Genomic DNA, 21,895 nt, shown 5'->3' with positions numbered 1-21,895 from the left:
GTTTCTCTTCCTTTCTTATATCAGTCTGTAACTGGAAAAAAAAACACTTTTTATGCTTCTTTTTAAATTCGATCTACCATTCAGACCAGTTTTTAAAGTCATGGTTACATGATCCTTCCATAACTGCAGTATTTCTCACTCTCTAATTTCATCACATAACTTCTCATTTATTCTTTTATTTCTTTTCCTATTTTAATATAGTCCTTTTCTTCTATCACCTCATTCCATATTGCTAAATGGTCTGAAAAAAGCATCATAAGTGTATCACCATCTGCTATTCGCAAGCCTTCTGCTAATATAAAATAATCAGACTCACAACACTTGTTCCTGACAACCTGCTGTCTAAATAACTCAGCATATCTGATGACCTCATTTGCTACCCTGTATTTATCCTAATTAATAGATCCATTACATAATACATTTCAGCCCTATAGAAAGCTTTGTTCATAATCCCATTACACAAAGGTGGCACATCCACTGAACTCTCAAAATATTGCCCTACAGCAATCCTTCTCCAGTCTCCAAAATACTTGAAAGATGCATACAGCAATAACTCCTAAGCTTTTTTCTTGATAACCAGTTACTTTCTCCTACTCAGCATGACTTTTGACCCCACCACAACACTAAAACTGCCCTACATTTCCTAGATACCATTAATCAAGGTAAAGACTTAGGTAATTTTGTTTCCACCCTCATTCTGGACTTGTCAAAAGCCTTCAACACAGTTTCACATCAAGTACTCCTCCAAACAATAAATCTTATATGCCTCAAAACTGTCTCAACTAGCTGATTCACTAGCTGCATAAACAGTCACACCCAGTCTGTTAAATGGAATGACTCCTGCTCCACATTCCGTCCAGTCACTACAGTAGTCCCCATAGCTCCACACTTGGGCCAGTACTTTTCAATATGTTCATTAATGACATGCACAAGGGTCAAAACTTGCCACCATAATACAATATGCTGACAAGTCAGCTTTAGTTTGCTCAGCTCTAAATGTTCCCACCTTAGAAACCATCACACATCAAGCTTTCACCTCTATAGAAAACTGACTAAATAAATCACAGCTACTCTTAACTTCCAGTAAAACCAACCTAATCTTATTCTTTCCCAAAAATATAAATCAAAACAACACTGACCTTAATGTTAGCTCTTCAAACAACGCCAAAACTGAAAACATCACAAGCACAAAATTATGAATTATCATTGATAACAGGTTAAAATCTGATTTGCACATTGGCACTGCAGGCAAAAAGGCACACTGCAAACTAGACTCTGTTTACAGAGCAAAGCACCTACCAAGTGATCATAGTAAAAAATAGCTGCCACCTCCCTTCTCCTTCCTACCCTCCTGTATGCAAAAATAATATTTACAAATCTCACTTTTTCTACCAAACTGACTAGAAAGCACCTACAACAAAATTAACAAATTCTCCTGCAGCCATCCAAACCGCTTCCATCACTGCATGGCATTCAATATCCTCAAGTGGCTTGAACTTCTTCAACATATCATCTTTTCCCAGCTATTCAGAGCATGCAGAATACATCACCATCTACTTATCACATCCTCGCTGCCAAATCTCATCAAATGGCATATACTAAATAGAACCAGAAGATCCTCAGAACTTAAACTAACTTTTGTTAATAAATCAGATAATTATTACTGTGACTTGCTATTCTCTGTTGCAATGTCCAAGGCATGGAACAAACTTCCAAACCACACCAAGCTTTCAAATAACCTCCAATAATTCAAATTTACCCTAAATTATCACTTGGCAACTAATAAATAATCAATTGTGCCACACCTACAGTTTGAAATATGCAATCTTACCTCTGTCCTCTATAGATACTTTATAAATGTATGCATATGGTACTTTTGATTCTACTCACAATATCTTAAAACATGTAATGTTTGTTGACCACTTGCTTTGAAATACTTTGTAAATAGTTTGTTGATAGTTTTTGTTTTGAGTTGTCAAAAATGTATTTCCATCTTTGTTTTAGAGCTTTTCTTCCTTGGCCTCTGCTGAAAATGGGAATTTTAGTTCCCAGACAGACTTTCCCGTAAGCAACAGCAAAAAGTAAATAAAGAAATAATTTTCAGATCCAGGTGTCCCCATTCTGTAAGTCCATTGACTTTTGTTGCACACAGTTAATTTACCACATGTATCCTTCCTGTAATCTTTATGTCTTTCTTTCGCTTTTTACAATTTTGCCTTAAATCACAAAGTCCCCTGCAGTTATAGTGTTATCTGGTGAAACAGATTCTTCCTTTCCTTGCTAGTTATATATGTATATAATGCTATAATTCCTTAAACATGTTCTCTCCACTTCACACCCACAACAGTTAAATTTCCCATCCTTACCAATGTTGTATCCAGTATTTTCAGTTTTTCACACAACACAGCCACTGCAGAACAACTTTCACTTTTAAGTTCCATATTATACATATTTCTACCCCACAGTTTTTTTACAGTCTTTCTTAATTTGAAATGAATGTTACATTCTCTAACAGAATAGCATCTATATCACACTTAGCACACCATTCCACTATCCCTCTCATTCTTACAATGTTAATAATACTGTTCACATTAACTAGAAGTACTCTAACATTTTTGCTTTTTCTTCTTTTAAAGTTTAGGGGGAATATTTTTACATTTTCATTTTCTTATTTTACTCTTTCCTCAGCTGATTTATTTTTTCTGGGTTTATGTACAAATAATCCTTGATCCTCAGAATCAAATTTCTCACTGGCTAGAAGTTATTAGTATAAATCCCTTCTCCTGACCTCTCTTTCTGCATGCACTCTTTCTCCTCATTTTTCCCCTGTATTTTTTTCTTCTTCTTCAGCTTCTTTTTCACCTAATTCAGTCCCATTCTCTTGTTGTTCTTCTTTGTATATGTCTTCTTCGCTTTCCTTTTCTATTTCATTATTTACTGTTTGCTCTTTACAATCCAATCAAAAGTGTCCCTTTTTTCACAGCCTGCATTCAGGCACACTCTTTCTTGCTGTATGTCCGTTCTCCACACACGGTTTACATTGTGCCTTGTCACAATCATTAATTAAATGAGAAAAGTCCCCACAAAAGAAATATGATTTAGGCTGACTAGCATATCTTAATGTCCCTCTATGTATAGCCACATAATTAACACCTGGCAAGTGTTTTGCCATGTTTTTTCACATTTCAAAACAGCTTCTAACCTCCACCCTCCATTCCATATGTTTTTCTCATTGCTAACTTTCACAACGTAATGAACAGTTTCACATAAGCCCTGCATACACTTTATAACATCATCTTTTTCTGGTTCATCAATTCTAAATTGAAAAGAAACATTTTTTTTACATTTAAGTTGCTACCAGAAAACAAACAATTGTTCCATGCATATATGTCTGTTTTGTTACACAGTTTCAGAAATGTCATCATCGGTCCTTCAGTTTAAATGTTGCCACAAAAAGTGTCTGTCGCAATATGTATATAAGACCAATTTCTTGAGCTTTAAAAGCCAGAACAGTTAGCAAATATTCTGATATATAATATCTGTCTATTACAGTATCATTTTTGCTCTTATTCTCACAGTTGGTCTCCTCTTCTTTTTAAAACAGTTTTACTTACAATTTGTTGCTGCTTTCCTTTTTTGCCTGCTGTTACTGCTGCATATGTTTTAGTTACTGCATTAACTGACACAAAACCAGACACCTTCTCAGTTTGTTGCTGCTTTCTTCCATTACTTTATGTTACTGCTGTAAGGTTTTACTGCTGCATTCTCTGTTGCCACATCATCTGGTTCCTTTTCCCTATTACCATCATCAGCAATTCTGAAAAAAATCACTAGGAAACAGCAGAAATGTCACCTTAATCATCCTGCTCACTTATTTCGAACAGAACATCATCTGAAAACCCTCATGATACCAGTTCTGTTATCTGCACAGCTTTAAAAGACTTGTTTATTTCCTTCTCCAGTAAGACAACAAAACACTACTCATTTGTAACATCCAACACACAAGAATTTTTGTTTACATTTTGAAGCTCCATATCAAACTAATTTTTCTCCAAATTCTCAGTTTCCACCTGCAAACTCTCCATAGCTTTTCTTTCCTCCTCCACGCTGCTGCTTCTGTTAGGCCACTTCCTTACTACTGTAGAAGCCCTGTGGTATCATCTAACAGCTCCAAAAGGTAAAGGAAGCTCCACAGTGCCCTGGCCAAATTTCCAGTAGTCAGTATGATTGCCACTTCTGGTCTTTCTTGAAAAGAGGCCATTGTGGTAGCGGGACTAACCTGGTCAACACAGTGTAACTAAAAAATAAATAAATTTGTAGTCTTAGGAGTCACAAATTATCTGAGGTCATCTGGGAAGAGGAGGAAAATAAAATGAAAAGAAGAAGGACAGTTTTAGCTGTTGTTTGCTGTCTGATGAAGTTTGCTATTTTGAGACAAATGAAAAGCACTTAGTAAATAAAGAAGCCATTCTGTATCCATCACCATTATTTATTTGGTTTTAGTTATATAGTTTGTTCACCTTTTGTTTCATTTACATAAAATTAAAACATAAAAGTTGTATATTCTAATCATCTTCACACAATACTCAGCTGTACACCAGTCTGAGAACAGTTCCTCATTTTGCTTCATAAAAATCTTGTGTTCCACAATGGAATTTTTGTCACACACTCAGTATAAAGAATTTTTAAGAAATTATGTTGGACAGATAATACAGAATAATATGGTTTACTAGTAATACATACTGATATTATGAAGTATGCACTCACATGCTTTGTGACATGGTTCATAAGCTAGTATCAGGCTGACTATCCTTGCAAGCCATTTTAAGCCTAGCCAATTACCACATTTGGTGCTTGAAATTAATATATCCCTTTGGAGTTTAGCTTCACCTAACCCGTTTCAAGATCTATATTTACATTAACCAAAATTCCTTCAGCATGAAAAATAAAACAAAAAAAATGACCCTTAGACCAGGACAACAAGTTTAATTACTAATGCTAGTAATGTTCACTTTCGTTCCTCAGTACAAGTGGAACAACTTCAAATTACATAAAAGACATCATCCCCACACATTTACATGTGAACTTCCATCCAATCAAAATTCAGCACAAATAAACCAGGCATTAAATAAGAATTAATCAAGTACATAATCATCAAGAATCATCCAAAAAAAGCACTACTTAATAAAAAAAAACATAAGTATGAATGAACTGTTACCTTTAAAAGTCCCAGTTTAATGAAATGGGAACATAGATAAATATACAAAAATAATTATTAATGAATGTGAAAAAAATGTGTAAATCTGAATATCAGTATAAATGAATATGGTTACTGAATGAATAAACACTTTCTCAGCAGTTCAAAAAAAAATATATATATATATATAAAATGAATAACTTAATTTATAGGAAAATAAGTACTGCTATACAGTATTATCAAGGAAAAATGAATTGTTATATTCTTACAGTTTAAACATTTTTTCAACTGATTATCAAAACCGACTCAAAGAAGTTTCTACAATCCAAAAACACCAAAACTGGAAAACACAAAAACTATAATGGTATATCCAAAGGGCTTGAAAATACAGACACCAAATATTAGCGCTTTCATTCACTTTTATTTCCTTGTGAACTTCCTCAGAAATAATAACACTCCACTCACAGCCTTTTTTATATACAAATTGATTGGTCACATGTTAAAATGATGTCGTAAAATAAATGAATTAATTAATTCTCTTAAAAAACACTGCAATAAAATATAATTAGAAATATCAAACGTATCTCAAAGAACTTTTAAAAAAAGGAGTAGTCAAGGGACAAATTATTAGGCTTAGTAGGCTTACATCAAAAGACGCTATGTTTTTTCAAGAACTGGAGATTATTAAAACGTTTTTTTATTTCCAGGGGCTATGACTCAGCATGGTTACAAATTATAGCTAATTAAGTGGTAGCACTAAGAAAATATAAAGCTTGCCCCATTTTGTCCTTTCATTTATCTAATTCTGGGACAACTGATAATTTTTCTAATGGAAGAGTCAACTGTCCTGATAAGGAATTTTCTTCTGCTTTTGTTTTGCCTATCACAAATGAAATGTGGTATATAAAAAAGATAATTGTGGATAATTGGAAAATTTTGTTAGGAAACCAGGAATTGATAAAAATTATAGGTGAAAGACCTAAATTTGTTTTTTTTTAAAAACAAAAAACATTAAAAATATGTTAGAATGGACAAATAAAGTAGGAGATGAAAATAAAGGTCCAAAAATTTTAGCTAAGGGCACTTATGCATGTAATGCCTGCAGACAGTGCAGGTTTATAAGTAATTCTTCTTCAATATATGTTTCCCACCTACACAAAACATATTGGTCTAAAAGTTATTATACATGTAGTACCGATAAGGTGGTTTATATTGCTCAGTGTTCAACATGTCCTAGTTTCTATATAGGCATGACTTCAAGATACCTTAGAAAAAGGATTAGTGAACATCTTTTAGCAATAAAGAAAAAATATTCAGTTAATGCTTTGGCTAAACATTCTTTGCTTTGTAAAGATTTTAAGAAATTCATTTTTTCTGTAATGGATTGTGTTCCATCAGGGGCATTTATTGGTGACGTTAAAGTCATTTTTGAATGCAAAGAATCCCTTTGGCAACTACATTTAGGTGCAGATTTTGCTCTGGCTTAAATGAAACAATCAATTTAAAGTGTTTTTTACAAATGAAACAGTATTAAATTCAATATGTATATATATATATATATATATATATATATATATATATATATATATATATTCACATTTATAATATTTTTTTACAAAAAGTTCTTTGTTTAAGATACATTTGATATTTATAATTATATTTTATTGCAGTGTTTTTTTATGAGAATTAATTAATTCATTTATTTTACGACATCATTTAACATGTGACTTATCAATTTGTATATAAAAAAGGATATGAGTGGAGTGTTATTATTTCTGAGGAAGTTCACAAGGAAATAAAAGTGAATGAAAGCGCTAATATTTGGTGTCTGTATTTTCAAGCCCTTTGGATATACCATTACAGTTTTTGTGTTTTCCAGTTTTGAAGTTTCTACAATCCCTTGCATCAAGCAGATACATTTCTCAGTAAAATAAAAAAATTCTAGCAATGAAAACAGCATCTTAATGCAAATTCAATCCTATAACTCAAGAATAAAATAGAGACCCTTTAAGCCCATATACCTAAATCTAGATGGTCTTTTATTTGTTAAACATAAGCTGGTCTTCAAACCTCTTAAAGAGGTGCCAGTAAAAAAATGCTTAGCGCCCCAAAGTTTTCACTCAATCCACTGTAACAGAAGACAAGCTTCTATATATACCATATACCAGGTAATAATAGACTCTTACATGGGCCATGAAGGATACACTCTACTTAATATGCAGAGCAAAATAATTGTGTCCATAACAGGAACACTGTTGCTATCAAATGCTGCTCCTTTGTTCCATATCAAAAACATTCCTGAACTTAAATCTACATTTTATCAACTACAAACTATATGGAGAAAGTATACTAAACAAATAAATATGGAGGCCTGGCAAATGTGAATACCTGTATACCAGAGTCCTATGCAATTCAAAGATTTCACATTACTTCATCACTTTATAGACTGTAGCTGTGATATTAAGTGTCTGCACACATCTACTAAAGATTGGCACATAAATGTAGAGCCAAATCTAGGTAATAGGTCTTTCTGCAGAAGTGTCAAATAGAGAAAGACACACAAGTTTAGATATTTCAGCAAATTAAAAAAATCATTGGATTAAGTTATATATAGCAAAGGCTCATGCTCCCCCCCCCCCACACACACACACACTCTGTACCCCCCCCCCATAATAGTGAATATTATAAACACTGTCTGGTGTTTCAACCTTTTCTAAGAATTAGAAGCTGCTACTGGACTTTTCTGTATGGCAGACGTAACTATTAGCCTGTATTGCTAAACTAATGGCAAACAAGGCACCAGGTATGGATGGCCTTTCCTTTGAGGTTTATAAACATTTACATAAAATGTATGGCTTGTCAGTCCATTACTAACCTAGGGTTTGTACCATCATCTTGAAAGCAATCTGTCATCTGAAGAAGTCTAAAATCCATTAAGAATCTACTAGCAGTAAACAGCTATAGGCTCATTTCTCTACAAAGTGTGGATGACAAAGTTTCTATGGCTACACTGGCAATACACTGTCTCCATATATGCCCTCTTTAATATACTAGATCACCTTGGCTTCATTAGTGGAATGGAAACTTGACAGAATATTCTAAAGGCTGCTCATCAAGTTGAATGTACTGGCTATGTCTACCATATGCCCTTTTAATGGCTGACACAGGAAAAGCTTTTGACTCAGTTAAGTGACTGTATCTGCTTGATGTATCCTACCATTTTTAACCTTCTATATACTCAATCTGTTTGCATAGGCTCTACCAAAGTGTTGAAGGTTGGACCATACATTTTTCAGCCCATGGATATTGCTAAAGGGGTTAAGCAAGGATGCCATCTTGCATGTTTGCTCTTTACTCCAACTCTGGAATCACTCACAGAAGTTCTGAGAGTAGCCTTTGAAGAAGAAGATTTGCATTATATCAGCAATGAAGTGTAAGGGGGAGTCTAGCCCTTTTTGTTGATGATTTCTTTATATCTTTGATGAATTCATTGCATACCATCCCTCACTGTTGGTGAATCTTGCAGGACTCTCAGTGTCTCACTTGCTATAAAGTTAATTCAGCTAAATCAATGCTATTAAACAGAAGTGTTGAAAGTCCACCTACATTTGTCAGTATAGATGACATTGTTTTAAATTCTTGTATATTAAATATTTAGGATTTTGGATTGATTTAATGACTGAAGTAACCAGAAATTTAAACAAGTATGTAATCCATCTATTACTCTTAGATGAATTGCTGGAGTGAAAAAGATGGTATCTTCCATTTGAGCTCAGGGTTTCCCTTTAAAGATGGTCTTGTTCCCAACGTTTTGTCTATTCACCAACATCTTTGTATGGCACTAGTCTTTTCACTGATTCAGAATTTAACAGGAAACTTCTAATTTTCCTGTCTGACCTCTCTGAACACGAGTCCAACTCTATCAGCTATGCTAATAAGGAAAGGGAAAGCATTAAGTCCCCCATTTGCTGATGACATAAAAAGATACAGTTCTGTAGCTGATCCTTTATTGGTGCTTTTCTGAAGCATTACCACAGTGGGTTCCTATTTGAAATGCAATGCATGCCATACAATAAAGCCTAAAGACAATGTCTCAGACTTTAAATCCTTTCAGTCCCCTCTGGGAGCCAACTGCTACACTAAAGTGGTAACAATTAGTACTTCACAATCTGTTCACATGGTACAGTATATCATGAATAAAGGAAATGGATCCTTGTGGGAAATATTCTTTCCTGCTCTTTCCTCTAAATTGGATACATGAATCATCACCTACCTCTCTGGTTTCCTTTCCTAAAACTTTTTGGAGTCATAAAGAAAAAAAAATACACACACACATATATATATATATATATATATATATATATAGACATACATGTGCATGTGTGTGTGTACCTGTATCAAGATGGGGTATATAAAACTTTGGAAAATGTATGTTCCATTTACACTCTAGAAAGACCCATCAGTGCTACTGTTTTCACATAATATCCTACATGTGGAACAGAGATTTAGTAGTACGTTGTCCTCTCAATTTTAGGTATTTGTCCAGTACATCTGTGATGTTTACAAGATAAATTTGTGACTTAGCAAGAAGTCTAGATAAAATGTACATTACCCTTATTCATGATAGCTATAATCGAGTTTAAATATTACCCTCAGTATAAAGATGAGAGAGTTATAATTTTGACTATAGCAATGATCAAGATTTGACTGTTAGTGCCATTATATGTAGCTTCATCTCTAAAGTAGCACATTTTGCATTAAAATGTCTACATCACATTTTTGTAACCCCAGAAAAGCTGTTGCTGCCTTTTCCAAGAATGTTCTCTACATCTTAGAGACAGACATCAGTGTGATGTCCCTGCATTGGCTCAGTAATCAAAGCACCTCAATCCTCACCAGTAAGGGATGTGCACATTGGGAGGATGACAAGTACACACACAGTAAAGTACAATTTCTCTTAAGAGCACAAAGAGATCATAGTCAGTCTGGGACTGGTTTCTCCCTCTTTCTACACATCCCCAATAAGACTCCCTACTGGCACAGGTATAGGGTTAAGTTTTCAGCAGAGTGGTCAAGCCAAAACCTCCAGCACCCTCTCTGTCCAACCAGTACTTTGTGTCTCTGCCTGAGTAGCTGACATACACACACTTTGAGATTTGATTTATATGCAAACTTCTGCCCAGACTATTCGGTAGTACCACCTGCCACCAACCACCCTTATCAGCCACTATAAAGGCCCTTACCAAAGGGTGCCCAATTGTACTGTTACTGTTATCCAAATAGTAAGTGTGACCAGAACTTTTAAGGCTATTTAGGAGTGGCCTATACAGTATCACCAAATATATATGCAAGTTAGTATATGAGCCTGGATGATCTGCAAAGGGAAATGCATCCCTGGTTTTGCACCTATGTCTCTAATGGACACAGGCAACCTGCAAATGTTTCATCTCCCAGGCCTTTTCTTGTAAATGTTTCATCTCCCATCCCCCTGCTTACACTAATCAAGGGTATCAGAACTTGTCAGAGATTTGGGATGAATGGCTAGGCTTAAAAAAGTCCTTGTGGTTGTTAACATTGTAAACACCTATGAACCTATAAGTAATCTAAGAGCTTAAATTTCTCAACAAAACCAGCCACAATTAAAAGGTTTAAATATATTTACTAATAAATAATTAAAGCACAAGACAATACTCATTAACTCGACACAGTGACAATAGAGTTCAGAATCACAGGAAATATGTTAAAACAACATTGCAGGACAGTATCACATAAATATAGAAAACAGCTAGACTAATCTTGCTATTATCCTATCTAGCTCTAAGAGAGATACTAAGATCTAAATCTTACTTACAAAATCAGGCAAATATAGATGAAAAGGTGCTGAAAAGATGTTTACAGGTCCAGAACAAAATATAAAATGCAGACTTTCTCTCTGAGATAGCTCTTAAATTAATAATATACATTACTGCTGGGTAGATAACATCACTATTTGACATCTGCATCTAATTCCCATGCTAAACAGATACTAACAGAATTTAACATGTCTCTATGACAAATACTTATCTCTTAGAAGCTGACACTTATCTCTTAGAAGCTTGCCTGGAACTGGAAGTCGTAAAACAATTACCTTAGAAATCTGTAATTACCTTTGTTTCCAGACAATAGGAAAGCCTACAACTCTAGACATTATGTCTGCTTTGAGCTGAAACAGAGATAACAGAGTCATAAATAAGTTCCACTTATTTCTTAGAGTTTTCAAGTTAACTCTGTATATCCAAGCCTTTACCATCAACACATACATTTGCATATGCATGTAGTTTATACACATTTCTGCTCTTTTCCAGCAGGGTGGTTACATTCTTGAAGTCCGGTACATAAATATATAATTTTCTTACATTTCTAAGGCAAGCATACAAATCATATTATTATTCACAAATGACATAAAATTATTTACAAAATTCTATCCAGCTGGGCTGGCAGCCTTCACAACCAGATGAATGGGAATATGGGGTCATGGAAACATATTTTCTGGGAATTCCCTCTCCTCTCTACACTTTGGGATAGTTTGGATATGACATCTGTGAAATGTTAGCATTGCCCAATTTTCTTGATTCAGACTTTATTTTGTATGAGATTGCCCCCAAAGGAAAACCCAGTCATCTGTCACTTGGCGTGGCTCTAATAACTAAAAAGTTATAACGCAGTGATAGAAAGACTCTACCCTACCAAGTCCACAAGAATGCTAGAATATTTTCACCAAGTTTACATTTCTGAACTGCAGGTTGCACTGTATATGGGATCTCAAGGTTGCTCTTTGCGGATTAATAGAGAAACCTGCTTAATACCTCAAATTTGGATGCCCAGAATTAAAACAACAAAAGAATAGTGTTTTAGAATCTTAAACTCTGCTGTTTGCCCTATACTTGCATCTATAAGCATATATTCATATTTTGTAACTTTCAAGTAATAATCATACATTTGTTAGAATTCAAATAATTACCCTGATTTTGTGAAACTCTACTGATAGAGTTGTATATGGCTATATTTTATTGCAGTTTATTTTTAACTTTGTTCTTATTCAGTCTTGTCTTTCTTGTTACTGACATATACTTGTATACTAAATTATATGAGTGCAAAAGATGTGATGTGATGTAACAGCACATAAAACATTAGTGTCGTTTGTTAACTGTTAGTGTTCTGACTGATATTCAGCAATGACTACAAGACTGGTGAGTGCACAAAATCTATATACCATGTTATTCTCTTTTTTCATTTTTGTTTGTCTAGTAGCAGCGATAGAGTGAACCTCTTGGATGCAATGTTGACAGACATATTCCATGAAACATTGGTACTGTTGACGTGCCTAGTTGTATACTGAACTATTGTTGCTATCATGAAAGTCTGCCTGTATTACTGATGCTTAAATGTTAAACAATGTCTTGCATTTGATTTGCTGTGAAAATATTGAAATCAATTGATGAAAACATGTCCTGTTACTCCACTGCAGATCTCCATACAACACTGTGTATTAGATGTGTCGGATATGCAATAGATAAATGAAGTCCCTCACTATATTCCATGATCTACAAATGGATGAATTACATGCTACCATTTGCAGTTGTAGAGAAAAGGTATGTATGAGGCTAGAACTACAAACCAACTACACATAAAACAGTACTGACCTAATGGATGTCTTTGGTATCATATTGCTGTACTCAGCTGACCATGGGGGACAACAACATCAATGTAAAACAAATAAGAAGTGTTGACAAATAAAGATATGAATATGTACACAAAACATAATGTACAAACCATAGGTGCATATATGGTGCACAGCACAACACTAGTGCATAACACTCACACACGGGTGTGTGTCACAGACATTGATATCATGGAGCTCCAGCCAATGGGAGCTAAAGCACTGCAGGCTCTCATCATTACCATACAGAGCTATTTGGACACTTTTATGACTACAGCATTTTTATACTTTGCAAATGTTACTGGCTGCTCCCTGATGTATAGTATCTCTTATCTTTAATGTGACTGTAATCACTGCCATGTTCAAACTACAGAGCAGGGCCTTAGAATTGTTATGTGCTTTCATCTTACTCACATCAGATATAATGTGCATAAAGTCATATGTCAGAGTGCAATAGCTCCATATCTAAGTCAGTTGTCATCTTATTTTCAGCATGCAGCACCTTGACTTGCCATGCAAATTCAGAGTGACATTTACCATATATCACAAATGTCCCTCATTTTGCATAAAATCCCTGATCCTGACTCATATTTCTACCATCTCCCTGTTAAAATTTCTGAATTTCTGGTAAATCACTGAGGATTACAATGAAACATTAATGCTAGAAATTAGAGTTACTTGCTTATTTTCCTGAAAATGTGAATAGATGCAAAACCTGTTGTTCAAACTTTTAACCAAATTAGAATACTCTTTCAAATATTTCCTTGATTTTAGACCCTTTTCTTCACATTAGTTTTGTTTTTCTTGAGTCTCGAGCAAAGAAATTGAGAACTTTGTGATTATTATCATGGAAAAAGGTTCACATTCAAAATGTTCAATATGTGCATAAAAGAGTGACATGATTTATTATGGTGTATCATTCTACTTTCTGGACCATTATTCAAGACTATTAGGTCATGTCCGATTGAGCGGATTGCACACAATGTTTGTAAATACACTGGTCCTTCAGAAAATAATGGACAGTACAGTTAGTGATTTTGGATTTGAAGTATATCCTCCTTCCTCTGCTAATCTATCCCCATTGACTTTTTTTGTTTAAAATAATAGTAAGTTAATAGTAATCAAAAATATAAATATAAAGACAAGCAGCCAAAAAGGATAAAAGTTTAACTATACTGTTTGCTTTAGCTCAAGTGACACCATAGCCATGATGAAAAGTGTGATATCTCCACTCCGGGCCAGTATTCAAGGAGTCTGAATCTTCACCACTGACACTGGAGAGGGATGTTCATTTGAAATTCAAATAGCTACACTCAGTACTTCCAGATGCAGACCTGTCTGCATCAAGCATAATTTCCCTTAAGAGCACACTGGGAAAACAGTCAGCCCGGGGTCTGGATTTCTCTATCTGTCTCCCTCCAGGTCTCAAGTAAGACTCCCCACTGGCACAGCTTCAGAGTTAAGTCCTCAGCCGAGTACCCAAACGAAGTCCTCCACCAATCCCTCAGTTAAACCAGAGCTTTGTGTCCCTGCTCCAAGTAGTTGACACGCACACACTTTTAGATTTGATTTTCTCACACACACACACACACACACACACACACACACACACACACACACACACACACACACATACACATGCACGCACATTTATTTATTTATTATTTTTACATTTGTTGACCTGGCTAGTCTAACTGGATATATGTCCATTTTCAGTAGAGGCCCGGGGAGAAAAGCTCCAGGGAAAATACATACAATTAATAGAGAATAACATAATAACATTTTTATACAGCAATATTTATACAAACAATTAATAGAGAATAGTATAAAAGCAGTTTTATACAGCAATAATTATATGATTAAGGCAGTTTTATACTGCAACAAATTTAGCCTAAACATGTAAGCTAAGGAAATTGTAAATGAACATAAAAAAATAGTAATATGTAAATACTGGAAGCAAGTCTTAGAAGGGTGTACTAGTAACACTTATTTCTATGTGAGAGAAAAGGATATAGAAGTAATCTAAGAAGGGTGTAATAGGAGAAAGGTAAAAGATTAGTCAAGAGAATGTTAGTCAGGGTTAGAACATGGGCATAACCAGTGATTATTGAAATATAGCTTTAGATTTCTTTTAAAAAGTGGGAGAGAGGACAGAGATGTAAGGTTGGATGGTAATTGATTCCATACTTTTCCGACAGAGTTAGAGAACAAGGAATCACCTGCTAAGTTTTTAGATTTAGTAATATGCATAAGCATTTTGTTAGAGGAGCGTAAATTTTTGAGATTACTGTATGGTATAATGAAGCTAGAGAGTGTGGGAGTATTATGGGGTTGATAAAGGGCCTTGTATGTTATTGTAAGTTGCAGAAATTGTATCTGATTAAGAAATTCTAACCAGCCTAGTTGTTTCAGATTAAGACAGTGATGAGTTCTAAAAGGGGAGCTTGTAGCGAACCTGGCAATGTTATTACAGGATATAACTAGTTTGTGAAGGTTTTTTTTAGAGAGGTTGGTGTAAATGGGAGAGGCATAAACAAGAGTTGAGAGTAAATGAGTTCTAGCTATAGTGGACCTGGCCAGTGGTGTAAGAAAAGGTTTAATTCTGTAGAGGGATCATAATTTATGGTCAACTGATTTTACTGTGACATTAATGTGGGTATCAAAGTTGAGATTGTTGTTAATTGTGATTCCTAAGAGTTTAGTGGTTAGATCAGGAGAAATAAGGGTGCCATTATTTGATGTGATACTGAAGTATACAGGAGTAGTCTTTTGGGTTGGTGTAAAGAGTAAAAGTTTAGTTTTTTTCGGGTTTAGTAGGAGGCAGCGGTCAGAGAACCAGTTCTCTACTATATTAAAAGCTGTTTGTGTATGAGCCTGAAGTTCAGCTTGAGAGGTGGCTGCACAGACTATAGTAGAGTCATCTGCATATTGAATACATGTGGAGAGATGGATGGCTAAGTGGAGGTCATTGATGTAGATGGAAAACAAGAGAGGGCCTAAAATGGATCCTTGTGGAACACCTAATGTAATGGGCAGAAGGTTTGATAGTCTATTTTGCCAGAGTACAGCCTGCTGTCTGTTATCTAGATATGATGTGAACCAGTTCATTGAAAGTGGATTCAGTGAGTAGGACTTTAGGATGTGAAGAAGGATTTGGTGATTAACCATGTCAAAAGCTTTTGATAAATCAACAAAGACTGCTGAGGAGAGGATATTTTTGTTGCGGTTCTCATTGATACAGTTAGTGAAGGAAAGCAAGGCAGAAGAGGTACTATGGAAAGGTCTAAATCCATGTTGACAGTTAGCTAATAGGTTGTGATGGAGAAGATAGTTCATTAGCTGTTTGTGCACACATTTTTCCATTATTTTTGCAAGTGGAGAGAGCAGGGCTATAGGACGATAGTTGGACGTGTCGTTGGAGCTACCACATTTGTGTAATGGGATAATATGAGAAATTTTCCAGATGGATGGGATAATACCTTCATTTATGGTTCGATTTATCAATATGGAGATGGGATAAGCTATGGCTTTAGATGCTATTTGCAGGAATTCAGCTGGGAGTTTATCAGCAGAGGGGGTTGTTGCTTTTAGCTTTTGGAGAAGGGGTTGAATATATGATGTTGGTACTGGTTCTAACTTGAATACTGGGGGTGACTAGGTGGAAGTTTGTAGTTGAGAGATATTGGGGGATAGTTGGCTAGCCAGAGTTTGGATAGTATTGGTAAAGAAAGAGTTAAAGGCATTTGCTGTTTCAGTTGAGTTTTCAGGATTAGCACCTGAGGGGATGAGGGTAATAGTTGCACCTGGATAAAGAATTTTATTAATAGTAGACCAAAACTTCTGAGGTTCCTTGAGGGAGGATTGTTGTAGGTGGAGATAATAGTTCTTTTTATCTAGTAGGATGGCTTTTTTAGTGTTATTTCTTTGCTGTCTGAAGGTTAGATGATCTGTAGAGTTCTTAGTAGTCCGCCATTTAGCCCAAGATTTGTTTCTATGAATGATTAGTTGTCTGGTATTGTTTGAGAGCCAAGGAGCAGGTTTAGTTTTATTTCTTGTACAGCGTATTGGGGCGTGATGATCAAGGATTGTTAGAAATGTTGAGTTGAAGTATTCAACTGCTTTGTTAATTGGGAGGGATTTTAATGGTGACCAATTACATTGCTTAAGTTCTATTTCGAAAAGCTCAGGGATAAAATGCTTTTTGGAGCGAACTGTTCTGATAGTGTTAGGGAAGGTTGGGTTGGTTTTATGTCTGATTATGTATGTTAGCAGGTGGTCACTAAGATCATCTGGGAGTGTTCCTGTTATGTATGTTTGATGAGGACTATTAGTCAGAATCCAATCCAAGATGCTTTCTTTATTGTTCAGTTTGTTAATTCTGGTGGGGGAGTTAATAGCTTGTGAGAAGCCATAAAGGTTAATGTGGTTGGTAGGGTTTGGACTGCTACAAGAATTCCAATCAATGTTAAAGTCTCCTAGGACTATGGCTTCTTGTGGGAGCTGAGAAGAAAGCCAGTTGAGTATGTGTTCTAGAGTAGCAATGTCATTGCCTGGGGGAAGATAGACGCAGATGATGTTTATGGCTTTATGTCTTTTTTGCTGGAATTTTGAGATAACTATTTCAGTGCTAGAGTCTAAAGATAGGTTAAGATTTACAGTACTAAGTTGTATGTGTGCTTTATAGAGAATTGCTACTCCTCCTCCTTTTTTGGATGTGCGATCTAACTGAATAATACTATAGCCTGGAGGAATGATTTCATTGTCTTTTATTGAAGGCTTTAGCCAAGTTTCCGATAGGCAAAGGATATCAAATTGGTGGACATCAAGAAGGGCATGAACATGAGGGATTTTATTGCACATGCTTCGTATGTTAAGATGAGCAATGGATAGTGAATTGGGTGGTTTGATTATAGGAAAAGCAGGAATTGTGGCTTGGGGACTATTTGCAGTGATAGGGATAGGTGTTGGCCCAGGATTAGGATGAATGTCTCCATCTGTTAGGGAGTGGAGAAATATAAAGTACTTAGGTTGGAGAAGTTTACAGTAAAAGTTAACTGGATGTTTAGTTTTTAGATTACTGTATTTGATGTGTTTTAGTTTGTGAAATTTAGCAATTAGATAACTGGGTTTAAAAATGGTAGTTTGGAAGTTAGGGAGTTTTGTTATAGAAGGTGTAGAAGAATGTTTGGAAGAGATGTGGAGTTTATAGTGAAGGGGTTGTTCATAGTGGGTGAGGAGATAAGTAATAGATAGAGCTGATAATAGTAAGGTAAGTTTTGGTGTATGTAATTGGTAGGGCATGATAAGGTAGAAGTAAATAGTTATGGAGGTGAGAGATTAAAGTTGGAAGGAGGTGTTGAAGGGTATGTTAGGTGGAGATCTAGTTAGAGGTTTTAGTTAGTATGGTATGAGGGAGTTGAGGTAGTATTGGGTTAGTTGTAAGAAGTAGTGAGTGGGTGTGGTGATGAAAGGAGGGGTGTGATTGGAGTAATTTAGAGTGGGGGGTGTGTCCTGAGGAGGAATAAATGGAGGAATACTGGGGGCGGATGGGAATTGGGGGCAGGGTAGGGGAGCGAAGTGAGCCCGCAGGGCGAACGGAGTGGGTAGAGACAAAAGAGTGGACTTTCAAGGAAGACAATCTGTAGAGAAGGTAGGTTTAGCAGGTAAGTCACAAGTGAGAAAGTAAACGAGTGAGTTAAAAGAGTAGCAGGAGCTAAGTAAGGGTAGCAATAGAGTAGGAGTGTTAAAGAGAGCCCAGGACAGTAAGAGAAGGTAACAGAGTGAGTTAAAGAGAGGTATTGACTAAGAAAACGAGATGGGGAGGTATGGTACAGCACATAGGTATAGGAGTAGATGTGCAGAGAGTTCGTGGAGAGGCGTCACTTACTGGCTAGTCACTTTACAGCACCAAAGATACACTTGCAAGGGTGGCAGGCTAATGGTATGCTACTACTGATAAGGGAATGAAAGGCTGGATGTAAGGGTTTATTTAAGAGACCATAGAATTAGAATAGGTGGGGTGGGTGTTTGGCTGCTGGCTGTCCTGCTTAGGAAACTTGTCTAATTTAGCAGTGTCAATACACTTTAAGATAAACTCGAAGTTCTAGAATCTGTTGCAGTACATACTTTCACAATCTAGTAGTGGACTGTATTTTCTGGGAGCTGATAGGTGAAGTCCTAGTTTGGACAATTTTGGTGAGGCTTCCAGTGGGGTGAGGTTCTGGAGATTTAGTACAGGGATGTACTGGGTCACAGGCTGGTAAATGAAGAAGAAGAAAATGTAGTAAGGTAAACAGTTTTGTAATGAAGAGCAAAGAAATAAAAACATCAGTTACACACAGTTGTATGAGTTAGACACATTAAGAAACATCTAAAGAGTACAAACATGCAGGAACCCCAGGATTCTGAGGACAAATAGAAAAATGCAAACTGGTAGCAATGATATAAAATAACTGCAGTCAATGTCTATTCAAATGTAATCAACAGTAGAAGTAACTATTGAAATTGTAACATCGAACAATCTAACATGGATAATGCAATCATGTCGCTAGGAAGAAAAGAGCTACATACACAGTAACTATTCGAATGTATACCACAGCTACATACACAATACCTATACAACTGTAAACCTGAGCCGATGTAGTTAAGTGACACTTATATCAAGAACAACGGACAGAGGAAAATAACTGTTCGCAGCAGTAAGGCAGAATACTGCACAATAGATTATGAACCGCCAAGCATAAGGAGATAGAGACTGGGGAAAATATATGTGTGTCTGGAAAGACTAAATGCATGAAAGTATGACTAAGCTAGCAGGGAAAGAGTCGCTAGGTTAACATCCACGTGCAGGATGCCAATAAGTAGCGATGGGATGCAACAAGGGGAGTCAACTGGTGTCTGCAGTTAGAAATAGGTAGGAAGTGAGTAATGCTCCTTAACAAATAAACAGTCAGGCATTTAGGAATCAGTCACTAGTAGAACTACATCTGAGATTAGTAAATTCCATATTCACTAAAAATGCTTTCTAAGCAAGTAGTGAATGGAGTCATCAGGTGAGAGCCCACGAGTAAAACGCTAACAAGTAGCGAGTGGGTACAGCAAGGACGGCGGGCACAATATAAAAGCCGTGTAGCAGCAGACGATAATAAGTGAAAGGCAAGTAATACACAATTAAGAAATAAACAAACATTTGCAATACATCATATCACATACCTGGGAAAGGCTAGCACAGGTTTATTAGCTATGCCCCCTTCTGCCCAGACTATAAGGTAATTATCACTGCCACCAGGCACTGCAAAGCTAGTTACTTAAGGCTCTTACAATGGTACCCAATTATACTAACTGAAATCAATATTAATACAAATGGTACTTTCTCCAACAACAAGGCTATTAGGAGTGGCCAGAGGTATCACCAAATAAATATATGCAAATGATCTCAAAATTAAATATTTTTTCTAAAAGGATAGACCACAATGAGAAGTTTAAATATGTTTAATAATAAATAATAAAAGAACATGAAAATACTAAATAACTATTTACAGTAAACACCAGAGTTACAGTCACAGGAAATATTAAAATTAACACAGCTGGAAAGATTCACACAGTTACAGAAAAACAATACTTAACCTATTTTCACTATATTTATAACTAATTTAGAGAATTACTATCCCAGGTCACTTACTAGTGCAAGGCAAGATGAAGAGGGTGAGTGGTCCTTCTTGTTAGATCCAAGACAGAATACAGAATACTCAGAGCAATCTCCTTCTAATATCTAAATATTATTTCTAGCTGACAGAATGACATCACACCTATCTGGTTTACAGCTCAGCAAGTTCCTGCCTGGTGCCCTGCAGAGTTCTACAGCAGCAAAAGAGAAAAGAGAGACTTTGGAGTGATTAAGTATCATTTTTCTGCATTTTCTTGCTGCCTTTAGCTAATTCCGCCTATGCTAAAGGATAATGCTGCCCAAGCTGCAAAATCCTTTACTAATGTGCTCTACAGGCACCTACAAGAATGCTTGGATCATGCTCTCCCAAGCAAAACCAAGACTCACTCCTCCAAGAAAAGGAAACCAATCTGGTGGACTCCTGCCATAAACAAGCTATACAATAGAAGGAGGAAATTAGTACAGAAAAGAGTAACATCCCAAGAGGGGAAGACATCCCTAATCAGTATCAGCAAGAAACTAAGATCCCTCATAAAATCATCCAAGGCTAGCTTTGAAAGAAAAATTGCCACAAGGCATTCTTTAGCTATGTCAAGAATCTAAGTGGCAATTCCCAGATCTGCTCGGAGTTAGTGCAGAATGGCACAAAATACACTGAACCGACCGATATCGCCAACATCCTGGCAGACAGGTTCAGTGCAAAAATCACCCCACTCTCACCCCCAAAAGGGCTCGTAACCATACCAGAAGAATGTATTGCCTCTGAAATCACAGACACTCAGGTTAAAACAGCCCTGTCCAAAGCCAAAAAAACAGCATCAATGGGAGCAGACGGTGTCCCAGACCGTGTCCTACATGAGCTCAAAGTTGAACTAACCCCTCACCTAAACACACTGTTAAAACTCAGCCTCTCCACAGGCTATGTGCCCATAGAGTAGCACACAGCAACGGTTATTCTGCTCCACAAAGGTGGAGCCACAACAGACCCTGGGAACTATCACCCTATAAGCCTGACAAGCTTGGTCTGCAAGGCTATGGAGCGCATCATCATGAATCTCATTAACAGAGACATTGGGAACCTCCAAACACTGGACCCTACCCAGTTCGGCTTTGTTAAGGGCAGATCATGCCTCCTAAACCTGGTGGACTTCTTTGAGACAGTTACCAAGGCTATAGATGAGGGAAAGATGGTCCACACAGCCTACTTAGACCTTGCAATGGCCTTCGACACCATTCCCCATTCTGGTATTATAGACAAGCTCACCAGCCTGAACATAAACCCCTGCATCACAAGATGGGTTGCCAACTGGCTCATGGACAGAACTCACATGGT

At 36.3% G+C, this 21,895-nt stretch overlaps 1 protein-coding gene and 1 long non-coding RNA gene across 3 annotated transcripts in view; one reads left to right on the top strand and one right to left on the bottom strand.

The window, feature by feature from the left end:
* Positions 1 to 12,822, top strand: part of LOC122790771 — a 452,024-nt gene extending 439,202 nt beyond the window's left edge. Inside the window, exon 3 of the long non-coding RNA XR_006363034.1 lies at positions 12,705 to 12,822. This is a non-coding gene — a long non-coding RNA (uncharacterized LOC122790771). The remainder of the gene's footprint in view (positions 1 to 12,704) is intronic.
* Positions 1 to 21,895, bottom strand: part of PLD5 (phospholipase D family member 5) — a 3,174,406-nt gene that overhangs the window by 2,833,523 nt on the left and 318,988 nt on the right. The window lies entirely within an intron of this gene.

The sequence above is a fragment of the Protopterus annectens genome, chromosome 1.part2, assembly GCF_019279795.1.
Source record: "Protopterus annectens isolate FY-2018-M chromosome 1.part2, PAN1.0, whole genome shotgun sequence".
Taxonomy (NCBI): Eukaryota; Metazoa; Chordata; order Ceratodontiformes; family Protopteridae; genus Protopterus; species Protopterus annectens.
The sequence above is the reverse complement of the archived record's forward strand: the minus strand, read 5'-3'. Positions and strand labels throughout refer to the sequence as shown.